The following is a 12,363-nucleotide window of genomic DNA, read 5'->3' as shown; positions in this document are numbered from 1 at the left end:
AACTGCTGAGCAGAATCTGAAGTCAAAAGGGAAGTCCATTCTGATGATCGGAAATGGAAAGAGGCAGAACAAAAGGCCCACTAAGCAGAGTGATAAGGGGAAGGGCAAGGAAGTTGCAAATCCCAGACCCACTGCTGCTTTGAAGCCTAGTGGAGGCATAGCAAAAGAAGGCACCTGCTTCCATTGCGGTAAGACCGGACACTGGAAGAGAAACTGCCCAAAGTACCTGGAAGATAAGAAGAATGGAGTAGAGACTTCAACTTCAGGTATTTTTGTTATTAATTCATCTACTTATGCATCATGAGTATTAGATACTGGATGCGGTTCTCACACTTGTACAAATGTGCAGGGGCTGAAAGGGAGTAGAGATTTGGCAAAAGGTGAAGTTGACCTACGAGTTGGCAATGGAGCAAAGGTTGCTACTTTAGCCGTAGGATCTTATGTATTGACTTTACCGAGTGGTTTTATAATTCAGTTAGAGAACTGTTATTATGTATCTGCAATTAGCAGGAATATTATTTCCATTTCTTGTTTGGACAAGTTTGGTTTTTCATTTATAATAAAGAACAATTGTTGCTCAATTTATTTGAATGATGTATTCTATGCTACTGCACAAATGAGCAATGGACTATATGTCCTTGATCTCATAATGCCAACTTATGACATTAATACTAAAAGGATGAAACCTAATGAGTTAAATCCATGATGAGTCACGTTGATCTTCCAAACTCCATTTGCGGACATGCACTATTGACAACAGCTTACACACTTAACCGTATTCCATCCAAAAGGTTAATAAGACACCATATGAGATATGGAGTGGTAAGAAACCACATATGTCTTACATGAAGATTTGGGGTTGCGAGGTTTATGTGAAACGACAAATTTCAACTAAGCTTGAGCCCAAATCTGACAAATGCCTATTTGTGGGGTATCCTAAAGAAACAAGAGGATATTATTTCTACAATCCTTCTGAGGGCAAAGTGTTTGTCGCTCGAACTTGAGTTTTCCTAGAAAGGGATTTTATTTCCAAAGGAATCAGTGGGAGGAAAGCAGAACTTGAAGAAATTCAAGAATCACAAAGTATCGATACACCTATGGAGGAATTAGAGCAGGAAACACAAGTAGTTGTGTAAGAGCAACCTGCTCAAGTAGAACAAGACCAGCGTAGGTCAGGCAGGATACGTCACCTGACTAAGATATATGGATATCTGATCTAGGTGATGTATTACTCATGGATCAAGATGAGCCTGTGACCTACTCATGGAATCTTCGTTTTGATGAAACAGTAAAACAATATGGATTCATCAAGAACGAAGATGAGCCTTGTGTCTACAAGAAGGTTAGTGGGAGCATGATCGTATTCCTGGTATTATATGTAGATGACATATTACTTATTGGAAACGATATCCCTACCCTGCAACAAGCAAAGTCTTGGTTGGGGAAATGCTTTTCTATGAGGGACCTAGGTGAAGCAGCCTATATATTAGGAATTAGAATCTATAGAGATAGATCATAAAATGCTCGGCCTGAGTCAGAGTACATAGACAAGGTGCTGAGACGCTTTAATATGAATGATTCCAATGGTTATGTGTTTTGCTTAAATGGTGGCGCTGTGAGCTTGAAAAGTTCAAAGCAAGATACAGTTGCTGATTCTACAACCGAGGCCGAGTATATTGCTGCCTCAAGTGCAGCAAAAGAAGTTGTTTGGATCAAAAAGTTCATTAGTGAACTTGGCATAGTCCCTAGCATTGTGGATCCCATTGGTATCTATTATGATAACAATGGTGCTATCGCACAAGCTAAGGAGCCTAGATCTCACCGACGATCCAAACACATACTTAGACGTTGTGTGAGAATATGCAGAGTACCTACACTTGACAATATAGTTGACCCACTGACAAAGCCTCTTGCGCAGCAGAAGCATGATGGCCATACTAGATCAATGGGCATACGGGGTATGCCTGATTGGCTCTAGTGCTAGTGGGAGATTGTTGGTGTAAGCCCTAGAGGCCAATACATTTTGGTACTTGTATCGAATAATAAAAGGCATTCTCTTTATTATGGTTGATTAATAAAGTCCCTGGAATAGATAGTCCGTTTAATGTATTAAGTGTGACTTAATCATGAGAACACATTGAACATAAGGACACTATTCCTAAAGTATCCGTAGTCGAGCTTTAGTGTGAAGTGGGATAACATTAAAGCATTAAGACTATTATGTTTGTAGACTGATGATCACATCTCATGGATCATGGATAAAGAGTTATCAAGTCTTAAACATAGGTATGAATATTAGGAGTAATATTTATACCGGATTGACCCGCTATGAGAATACTATATAGAACGTTATGCAAAGTGTCATAAGTTATTCTCATGGTGATAATAGTGTATTCCACTCTTCGACCTGAAACCACTATGGATCCTAGGTGTGGAGTCGAGTGCTTTATTGCTGATCCAACGTTGTCCGTAACTGGATAACCATAAAGACAGTTGATGGGTACTCCACGAAGCATGCTGAGGGACATGAGTGACCTAGATGGAATTTGCCCATCCTGCATAACAGGATAAATGTCTATGGGCCCAATATTGAACTGGACAAGGATGACACGGTCTATACCTTGTGTTCAATATAGACATAAGGGCAAAAGGGTAATTATACACATAATTATTATCACAGATGGTTTTGTCAGATCACATGACATTTTCGTGTCTTGGGTAGCAGTGATGTGTTGCTAGATACCTCTCACTGTTTATTATGTTAAATACGTGATTTAATATAATTGCCAACGTCACGAAAACCTACAGGGTCACACACAAAGGACGGATTAATGAGAGATAGAGTAACTAAGGAATACCGTAAGGTACGGTGCCCTTAAGTGAGTTATGGAACATCGTAAGGTACGGTGTACTTGAGTAGAATACGAAATATGGTAAGATACCATGGGCTTAAGTGATTTTGGGCATATTATAAGATATGGGCCAAAATACACTTAAGTGGGCTTTTAGCTTGAAGCCCACACAAGTGGTTCTATAAATAGAACCCTTGTGCAGAAGCAAAATTTTGCGGTTGCATTCTTTTCGTTTTCTCTCTCTCTCTCTCTTACTCAAAGCCTTCATTCGTACCAGCTAGCACTGAGATTGAAGGAAACCGTTCGTGTGGACTGAGTAGAGACGTTGTCATCGTTCAACGTTCGTGATCGTTTAGTGGATCTGCATCAAAGGGTTTGATCGTCACAAGAGATCTGCATCAAAGGGTTTTGATCGTCAGAAGAGATCTTCACCAAAGGTTTCAACCGTCATAAGAGGTAAATATTCTATCACTGATCATGACCATTCGTAAGGATCTCTAAAGGAGAAATTTTTAATTTCCGCTGCGCTTTGGGTCGCAATTCTCCTTCAGTATGTAATGTACTTTTTTCTCTTTGTTAAGTTTATTGGGGTTAACAATTTGATTAACAAGGGAAAGACCTTTCAGCTACTCATGTTATGTTACATATTTTTTTTCATTTGTTCAGTTTCTAATGACTAGGTCTTTGGTCAACAAAGAAGGGGCCTTTCAACTACTCATAGTATGTAAAGCACTTATTTTCTCTTAATTTTCTTCTTAATGGTTATGTCTTTGGTCGATAAGTATTGACCCTTTTAACTACTCACAAAATGTGTAATATTTCCTTTATTTTCATTTGGTTTATTAAGGTTTAGGATTTGGTTTACATGGGGTGGATGATAACACTGAAATTTACCGTATTTTCGACTCCAATTTCACATGCATTCTAGTTGTTTTATTGTTATTTTGTTGTGTTATTGCTATGTTTTCCTTTGTTTTCAGGTTTTTACTTTAATCGGAACCCCGATCGAGAAAAGGAGCGAAAAAGAGCCAAAAACCCTAAAATTCAGCATTTTGTACGTGTGGCCTACCCCATGGCTGGCGCCATAGACCCTTCCATGACGTGTCCAAGCTCAACTTCCCTCAACTTCCACGTTCCCCACTACTTCCACTAAGGCGCCTCAGATTGGCCTTGTGGCGGGCGCCATGGCCTTATGGCGGGCGCCACAAGAGGAAAAGTTTTCCCTCCCATTTTCAAGTTGAAGGGCATCCTTGTCATTTCCATCTTTTTACTTGCTTATAAATAGAAACTCGAAATCACTTTTACAATCATCCAAACTTAGAGCAGAGGCAAACTCAGAGCAACTTTGTTTCACTTAGGCATATATTCAGTATTATAAAGTGGTAATCGCTTCGCATTGGAGTGTTACCACAATTGTGTAATCAAGTCTGTGATAGAGTCTGTAATCGAGTTTGGAGCACTTTGGAAGGAAGTTAATCCTGCCGCCATTTTCATTTCTGCTTTGCAATTTATTCAACCCTCCGATTGGAGCAGGTTTTTATTACTTGTTTTTATGTTATTTATTTTCTCGCACTCGCTTTAAATTATTTATTTCCTCGCACTCGCTTTAAATTATTTATTTCCTCGCACTCGCTTTAAATTATTTATTTCCTCGCACTCGCTTTACTTTTGTTTATTTCCTCGCACTCGCTTTAAATTATTTATTTCCTCGCACTCGTACTACTTTTATTTACTTTTCGCACTCGCACTACTTTTATTTACTTTCCACACTCGCACTACTTTTATTTAAATTAATGCACTTTTACTTTACCATGTCTAACAAAATCTATAAGGTTAGAATGTAAGAATCGTAATTGAACTGATAATCCGTACAATTGTTCGTAGAAACACTTAAGGGCTATTTTAACTTTCAACTTAAGTTTTCCCGCACTTCAATTCCGTTGGGTAAGATCGAAAGTCGCCCAACGTCTATCTAAACTTAATTATTTTTAACTATTTCAAAAACAGCGAAAGCGCTTTGTTTAGTTTATTAGGAGTTTTTAACTTAAGAAGAAAAGAGATTTTAAAACTATTTTCGGACGCGTTTATAAGTTTAGAGTCTGGTTCGTGAGAACCTCTTTTGGTTAAGAAATCTAGGTTATAATACTTTTCAACTTAGTCAAGATACTATATTTCTTAAAAATAGGTTTACTACTCTAACGCAATGCGCGCCTTTTTATAAGTGACAATAAGAGGGTTTGATTAGGGAGTACAACTCGGTTCTGAATACGCGAAAGCGATAGTTCCTGTTAAATTAGTTCTTTTCAAAGTAGGAAACACTGCCCATAAGTAGCTCTATTAGCAAGTACTTGGATTATTAATTGATAACGTGAATTACATTCGACCCTGTCTTTATTAATTAATCTTTATTCAACACTTTACTTTTCATTGCACACTCCAAAAACACTTATTTTGATTGCCTTTGATAAACACCATAACAATAGATAACGATAGATTGACACTTGGTCTTTGTGGATTCAACAATCTTTTATATTACTCTGACGCGTTCGTATACTTGCGAAACACCGCATCAAGTTTTTGGCGCCGTTGCCGGGGACCAATTTCGTCAAATTTCATTTTCCTGTTGTTATATCGTTTAGACTTAGGTTATTTCCCGCCGGTCAATGCGAAGAACTCGCAGCACCGGAAGTTTAAGCTTAGTATACCCTCTGGTGGAACCTGAACGTTACGCTCGCGCACGTTTATTCTTTCATATGATTAAAATCGCTATGGCCGAAGATCAAAACCAAAGACCTCTTAAGGATTTCGCTCAACCATCTAATGAAGAACCTAGTTCTAGTATAGTAAACCCAACCATCCCAGCTAATAATTTTGAACTTAAACCATCCCTGTTGCAACTAGTGCAACAGAGACAATTCGCAGGTCTCGCTACTGAGAATCCAAACCAACATTTAAAAATATTTATTCAATTAGCGGACACTTTTAAAACCAATGGAGCTTCTCCTGAGGCAATACGTTTAAGATTATTCCTTTTTTCCCTCAGAGATAAAGCCCTATCATGGTTAGATTCTCTTCCACCCAATTCCATTACGACTTGGGATAACCTTAGAAGAGTTTTTCTTACTAGATATTTTCCCCCAAGTAAAACCGCCGTTCTCCGAAACCATATAACTAGATTTACCCAAAACCAAGGAGAATCGTTGTTCGAAGCTTGGGAGAGATATAAAGAGTTGTTACGAGCATGCCCACATCATGGTTTAGAAAATTGATTAATCATTCAAACCTTCTATAATGGACTTCACTATAACACAAAGATGACCATTGACGCTGCCGCAGGCGGTGCTCTGATGAACAAACCTTATCCTGAAGCTAGTTCCCTCATCCAAGATATGGCTCAAAACCATCAATCATGGGGAGTCGAACGAGCGACAGTTGAGAAGAAGGAAGCCTAAGGAGGAGTGCATGAACTAAGCTCTATAGACATGATGCAAGCTAAAATGGACGCATTAGCCCTTAAGGTCGAGCATATGTGCATAAACCCGAATACTGTAGCTGTAGTTTCATCGGATTTTGAGATATGTGGAACCAAAGGACACCAATCTGGAGAATGCAGTCTATTAAACGAAACCCACTCTGAGCAAGTGAACTACACCCAAGGGAACCCATATTCGAATACCTATAACCCTGGATGGAGGAATCACCCGAACTTCTCCTATAAAAACAATAACCCTATCCAAAATAATGCACCTCCGAGACCTAGCTATCAAGCCCCAAGATCAAATCAACCTATGCAACTTGTGCCACCAAAGCCGAGCCTTGAGAAAATTATGGAAAATTTTATCACCGCTCAAACCCAACAAAACAAGGAGTTCATGAATCAAAACATTCATGTTAACGAATTGATTACTCAGTTAGGAACCAAGGTTGACCAAATAGTTACTCATACCAAGATGCTTGAAACCCAGATCTCTCAGGTAGCTTTAAATCAAGCCCCTCAGACTACACCTGGAGGACAATTCCCTGGACAACCTCAACAAAATCCGAGAGGACAAGCCAATGCCATTACCCTACAAAGTGGGAACGCTTATGATGAGCCACCAAACCCTAGATTGAGTGAACCTGAAACTTCTAAGGAATGTACCAGGCCCCCAGACGAAGTAAAGGAACCAGAGGAATCTGAAAACCAGGAAGGTTGAGAAAAAGGAGAAGAACCTAAAGATAAAACTTACGTACCACCCCCGCCATATAAACCACCTATACCATATCCGCAAAGACTCAAACAAACCCAGATCAATAACCAGTATCAAAAATTTATTAAAGTTCTAGAAAAAGTTCATGTAGAAATCCCTTTCACATAAGCCATCACCCAAATACCTTCTTATGCAAAATTTCTCAAAGACATCCTTACCAACAAACGTAGACTTGACGATCCGAAGCCTTTGGAATGTAATGCTATTTCCGAGGACAAATTAGCTAAGAAAGATAAAGATCCTGGAAATTTCTCCATTCCTTGCCTTTTGGGTAATTATGTCATCGAAAAAGCTTTTCTAGACTTAGGAGCTAGTGTGAGCCTAATGCCTTTAGCAGTTTGTGAGAGGTTAAACTTAGGAGAATTACAACCCACTAAGATGTCACTTCAGTTAGCCGATAGATCTGTTAAATATCCGATAGGCATTTTAGAAGATGTCCCTGTTAGGATAGGTCAGTTGTTTATCCCTACTGATTTTGTTGTCAAGGACATCAAAGGGGACAATGATATACCAATCCTTCTAGGTACACCATTCTTATCGACTGCAGGAGCCATAATAGATGTCAAGAAAGGAAAGTTGACATTTGAAGTAGGTGACGAGAAAATAGAATTTATACTTTCGAAATTTTTTATGGCACCTGTGATGGGAGACTCTTGTTATGCCTTAGATATCATTGATGAATGTGTTAGAGAATTAGAACAAAAAGAAATTATAAAAAAATTAAGTTACCATCAACTCTCATAAGGGAAGATGATGACTTTAAGAAACCCTACATCGATGATAACCTTTACGAATGTTTATCCCTTACTTCAGATCCTACGCCATGCCCTAAGAAACCAACCTTAGAACTTAAGGAACTGCCTAAGAACCTGAGATATGAGTTCCTCGATGAAAAGATGAACCATCCAGTTATAGTCAGTGCTACCTTGAGCCAAGAGGAAACAAACCAATTTTTAGATGTTCTACGAAGATATCCCTCAGCCTTAGGATATAATATCTCTGACCCGAAAGGTATAAGCCCATCCGTATGCATGCATCGGATTTCGCTCGAAGAAGATTCGAAACCCTCTAGGGAACATCAGAGAAGAATAAACCCTATAATGAGTGATGTCGTTAAAAAGGAAGTTCTTAAGTTACTTGAGGCAGGTATCATCTATCAAATCTCGGATAGTAAGTGGGTGAGCCCTGTGCATGTAGTACCTAAAAAGGGAGGCATCACAGTCGTGCAAAACGATAAAGGCGAACATGTGGCAAAACGTTTAGAAGGAGGATGGCGGATGTGTATAGATTATAGAAAATTAAATAAAGCAACTAGGAAGGATCATTTCCCTTTACCATTTATAGGCCAAATGTTGGAGCGTCTAGCCAGACACTCTTACTTCTGTTATCTAGATGGATACTCTGGATTCTTCCAAATACCATACCACCCACAGACTAGTGGCCAAGTAGAAATGTCCAATAGGGAGATAAAACAAATCCTAGAGAAAACTGTTTCTATTTCTAGGAGAGACTGGTCTCAGAAGCTTCAAGAAGCATTATGGGCCTATAGAACCGCTTTCAAAACCCCTATAGGAACTACTCCTTACCAACTAGTTTATGGAAAATCCGGTCACTTACCTTTCGAATTAGAGCATAAGGCCTATTGGGCCATTAAAACTTTGAATTTAGACTACCTAGCCGCTGGAGAAAAGCATACCCTAGACATTCATAAATTAGAAGAACTTAGGCAATCGGCCTACGAGAATGCAAAAATATATAAAGAGAGGACAAAAGCCTATCACGACAAAAGAATAATAAAGAAAAACTTCAATATAGGCGATCCTGTTCTCCTTTTCAACTCTAGGCTACGTTCAAGATGGACTGGTCCTTTCGAAGTATCCAAGATTCTGAGATCCGGAGCCGTGGAAATCAAGAACAAAACCTGTAGTCCATTCGTTGTAAATGGACAAAGACTGAAGCTCTACGAAGGAGGAGACATTCCAGCATGCTACTCAAGCCACAATTTGATTGATCCACCAATTCCTACCACTACAGGTGTATAAATTCTAATCGTCAAGCTAATGACGTTAAACAAGCGCTGCATGGGAGGCAACCCATGGTTTTTCTTCCATTTTACTTTTTTTCGCATTTATTTAATTTTATTTTTATTTTATTTTATCATATTTTGCATTGAGGCTAAAATTTGAATGGTCTGTATTTTCAGGATCACTTTCTTAACTTTTACAGGATGCGGGATTTCGATGACATGCACGTCGCCTATAGAGATAATGCTCAGAGAGAGTGCTACATCGCTCTGTATCAGCGCCCTATGGCACCCACATGTTATCCTGATCAGCACTGTATGGAGGCATTGGGTATCGAGCCGAGTATCCGATTCCTTAGCCACCAGCTTCACTGGGACGAGTTTGCTGATGACTTGAGTAACACCTACAGGAACCTGACACTGGAGTTTCTGAGTTCATTCGACTATGACCCATACTCTGGACCAGATGGGTATGCTGCTTTCAGGCTCTTTGGAGTTGAGTACTCCTTCAGCCAAAAAGAGTTCGGCGACTTATTGGGTTTCCAGACCACTCTTGATGTTATCCCGGAGACACCTATGGGATATTTTCTGGGTAAGGAGGTGGAAAAGTTTTGGAGTGATATATCGGGTGGAGGAAGCCAAGATCCATCTATGCAGTTGTCTCATGTTATAGATAACCCCGCCTTCAGATACTTTCAGATGATATTAGCACATTCCTTCTTGGGAAGACCGGATGCAGAGACACTACTGAGTGAAGAGGAGATCTTCCTATTATTTTGTGCATCCCAATTTCGTCCAGTAGCATGTGGGAACTTTTTATTATACAGTCTCAGCGGTATCTCCAGATTTACCGAAGGAATCATCCATGTTGGCGGAATCATCACGCAGATTGTTGTCGCTTTAGGTTTGTCTCGCAAGTTGTTACATCTTCGGACCTACTGTGGGTACACTACCATGGACATCGACTTCTGTTTGACCAGAGGGTTGATGAGGAGAGCCTCTTTCCACCCATGTCAGTTCCGATTGCTAGTCGATAGTGAGGCTATCCACTATTTCACACTGCAAGATCCTATGATGACCAGTGTGCATGATCCAGCGAATTGGAGTTATGCTCTGGAGGGCCAGGGAGAGACCGTCGAGGAGTCGAGATCACCACTCATTGCTGAATACACGCCTACACCACCATCTCCTAGGATCACTGTTTTCTGTAATAATCTTTCATTGCAGACCCCCGACATCCGCACTCAAATTGCTGAGTGTGTAGAGAGATCGCAGAGCTTAGACAGGAGGTGGCTGACCTCACTTTACAGATAGGAGTATCTGATCTCACCCATGCTACTGAAGCCGACTGTCTATATCAGGAGATCGCAGAGCTTAGGCAGGAAGTAGCCACGCTCCGTGGATCCACTCAGGAAGATGACATCCCTACTATATGATCTCACCATTCCATCTTATTTTATCTTTCTTTTATTTTATTTTTCTCGTATTTACATAACCCATATTATATTATCGCATTTGGAATATTATATAAACTACATCTATACATCGATATTTCTATTTTTATCTATATATGTCTTATGTTTGTTTTATTTGCATTTTTTATTTTAGTTGTTTATTTATTTATTAGTCTAATATTTTTGTTTCATTTTTATTTTTATTTTTACTTTTATAAAATTATGCAAGTCAATGATGCTAGGAAAATCACAAAACAAATGCTATCCGGACCCCTCAAAGTCAAAAGACAAGAGAAACCCAAGCCAAAGGACCAAAATTCGGCCCAGCCAGATTTTGCCTTGTGGCGCCCGCCACAGCGTCTGTAAAAGGTCGGGGCAGAACCCCTTTCTTCACCATTTTCACACCTTACAACCTTCCAAACCCATTTTTTCACCTTGGAAAAACATACTTGAACCCACAAAAAGCTCATACTTTTCTAACCACCACACCGTACAAATCATTTTTCCGATTTCCATTTTCATTTTCATCCGTCGAATTTCATAAAAATCCAACCTTTTCACAAACCACTTCATCTTCTTCATCACTTTTCAAGAGCTTTCAAATGGAGTTTAACAGATTCATTCTTCGAGGAGGAAAACCGGGGGATAGACAAAGAAAAATCATCGAACGGTTGCAAAATCGGGAAATCCTCCCGACAAGGTATGTTGACGAAAACTGTCTCTACACTTTAGGTATCTATCATAGCATATTTCATTTATTAGATAATTTAGGTTTGCATAATTTCTTTTCCAACAAAGGACCTACCTATGAGCGGTTGACAATTGAATTTTTGAGTTCCTTGATTTATATTGTCAACCCTAACACTGCTAGCACAGTTGGTACTGTCAGATTTAGAATGTTTGTTGTTGAATACGAATTCAGTACTGACGAACTAGCCAGCTTGTTAGGGATCCCTCATGGGGACGGTGCTATTTGTGAGGCCCCTTTGGATTCAGAGTGGTCAGTTGAGGTATTTTCCTTCTGGGAGCGATTATCAAACACTTCCATAAACTCTTTTGAAGAAGTTCTTGCCTCAACTATCCACAACCCGGCCATCAGAGTTTTTAGATACCTGTTGGCATGTACTATTTTTGGCCGGGAGAATCCAAATAAGGTTAATGCTAGAGAGCTTCTATTTTACAAGGAAGCCTCACAAATAGACGAATTAATTCGGTCCCGTTCATTCGTGCTCATATGACTTTAACTTTGAATAAAGCGGGACCAATTTCTTTTGGTGGATTGATTATATCTATTGTCCGGGCGCTTAACCTGAACAATGAGATGGCTACCCTAGACCCCTTACCTCCTCGCACAATTAACCTAAAAAATTTGAGAGACATGAAGTTGTGTCGTTCGAGGAGAGAAGGAGGCTATATGCTTATGGTTCATGGTGTAGCCATCCCATCTGTTGTTTTACCATGCACTAGACGTACAGATGTACGAGATGAAAGGAATTGGACCTACGCTTTAGATGCTCCACCTGTTTTGGGTCCTCTTCCTCCTAACATTCCTGATGAGGCGGGACATGACACCGATGATGAATATGATCGGAGAGAGAGATCTCCCATACCCCATGTGTCCCCCCATCATCCTTCACCACCACACACCGCACCATCTTCTTCTGCAGGTACCACTCCTGGCTTCTATATTACAGAGGAGATGTGGTGTGACCACATGGCTAGAGAGCAGAGGCGTGACGACCTACTCTCTACCATCCAACAGCAAATGGAGGATAACATGAGCT

The 12,363-nt window shown here is 39.8% G+C and overlaps 1 non-coding gene across 1 annotated transcript; it reads right to left on the bottom strand.

The window, feature by feature from the left end:
- Nucleotides 1–6,004: 6,004 nt before the first annotated feature.
- Nucleotides 6,005–6,111, bottom strand: LOC127099437 (small nucleolar RNA R71). Its single transcript, XR_007793939.1, has one exon. It is a non-coding gene; the product is annotated as a small nucleolar RNA R71 (small nucleolar RNA).
- Nucleotides 6,112–12,363: the final 6,252 nt, after the last annotated feature.

The sequence above is a fragment of the Lathyrus oleraceus genome, chromosome 6 (assembly GCF_024323335.1).
Source record: "Lathyrus oleraceus cultivar Zhongwan6 chromosome 6, CAAS_Psat_ZW6_1.0, whole genome shotgun sequence".
NCBI lineage: Eukaryota > Viridiplantae > Streptophyta > Magnoliopsida > Fabales > Fabaceae > Lathyrus > Lathyrus oleraceus.
The sequence above is the reverse complement of the archived record's forward strand: the minus strand, read 5'-3'. Positions and strand labels throughout refer to the sequence as shown.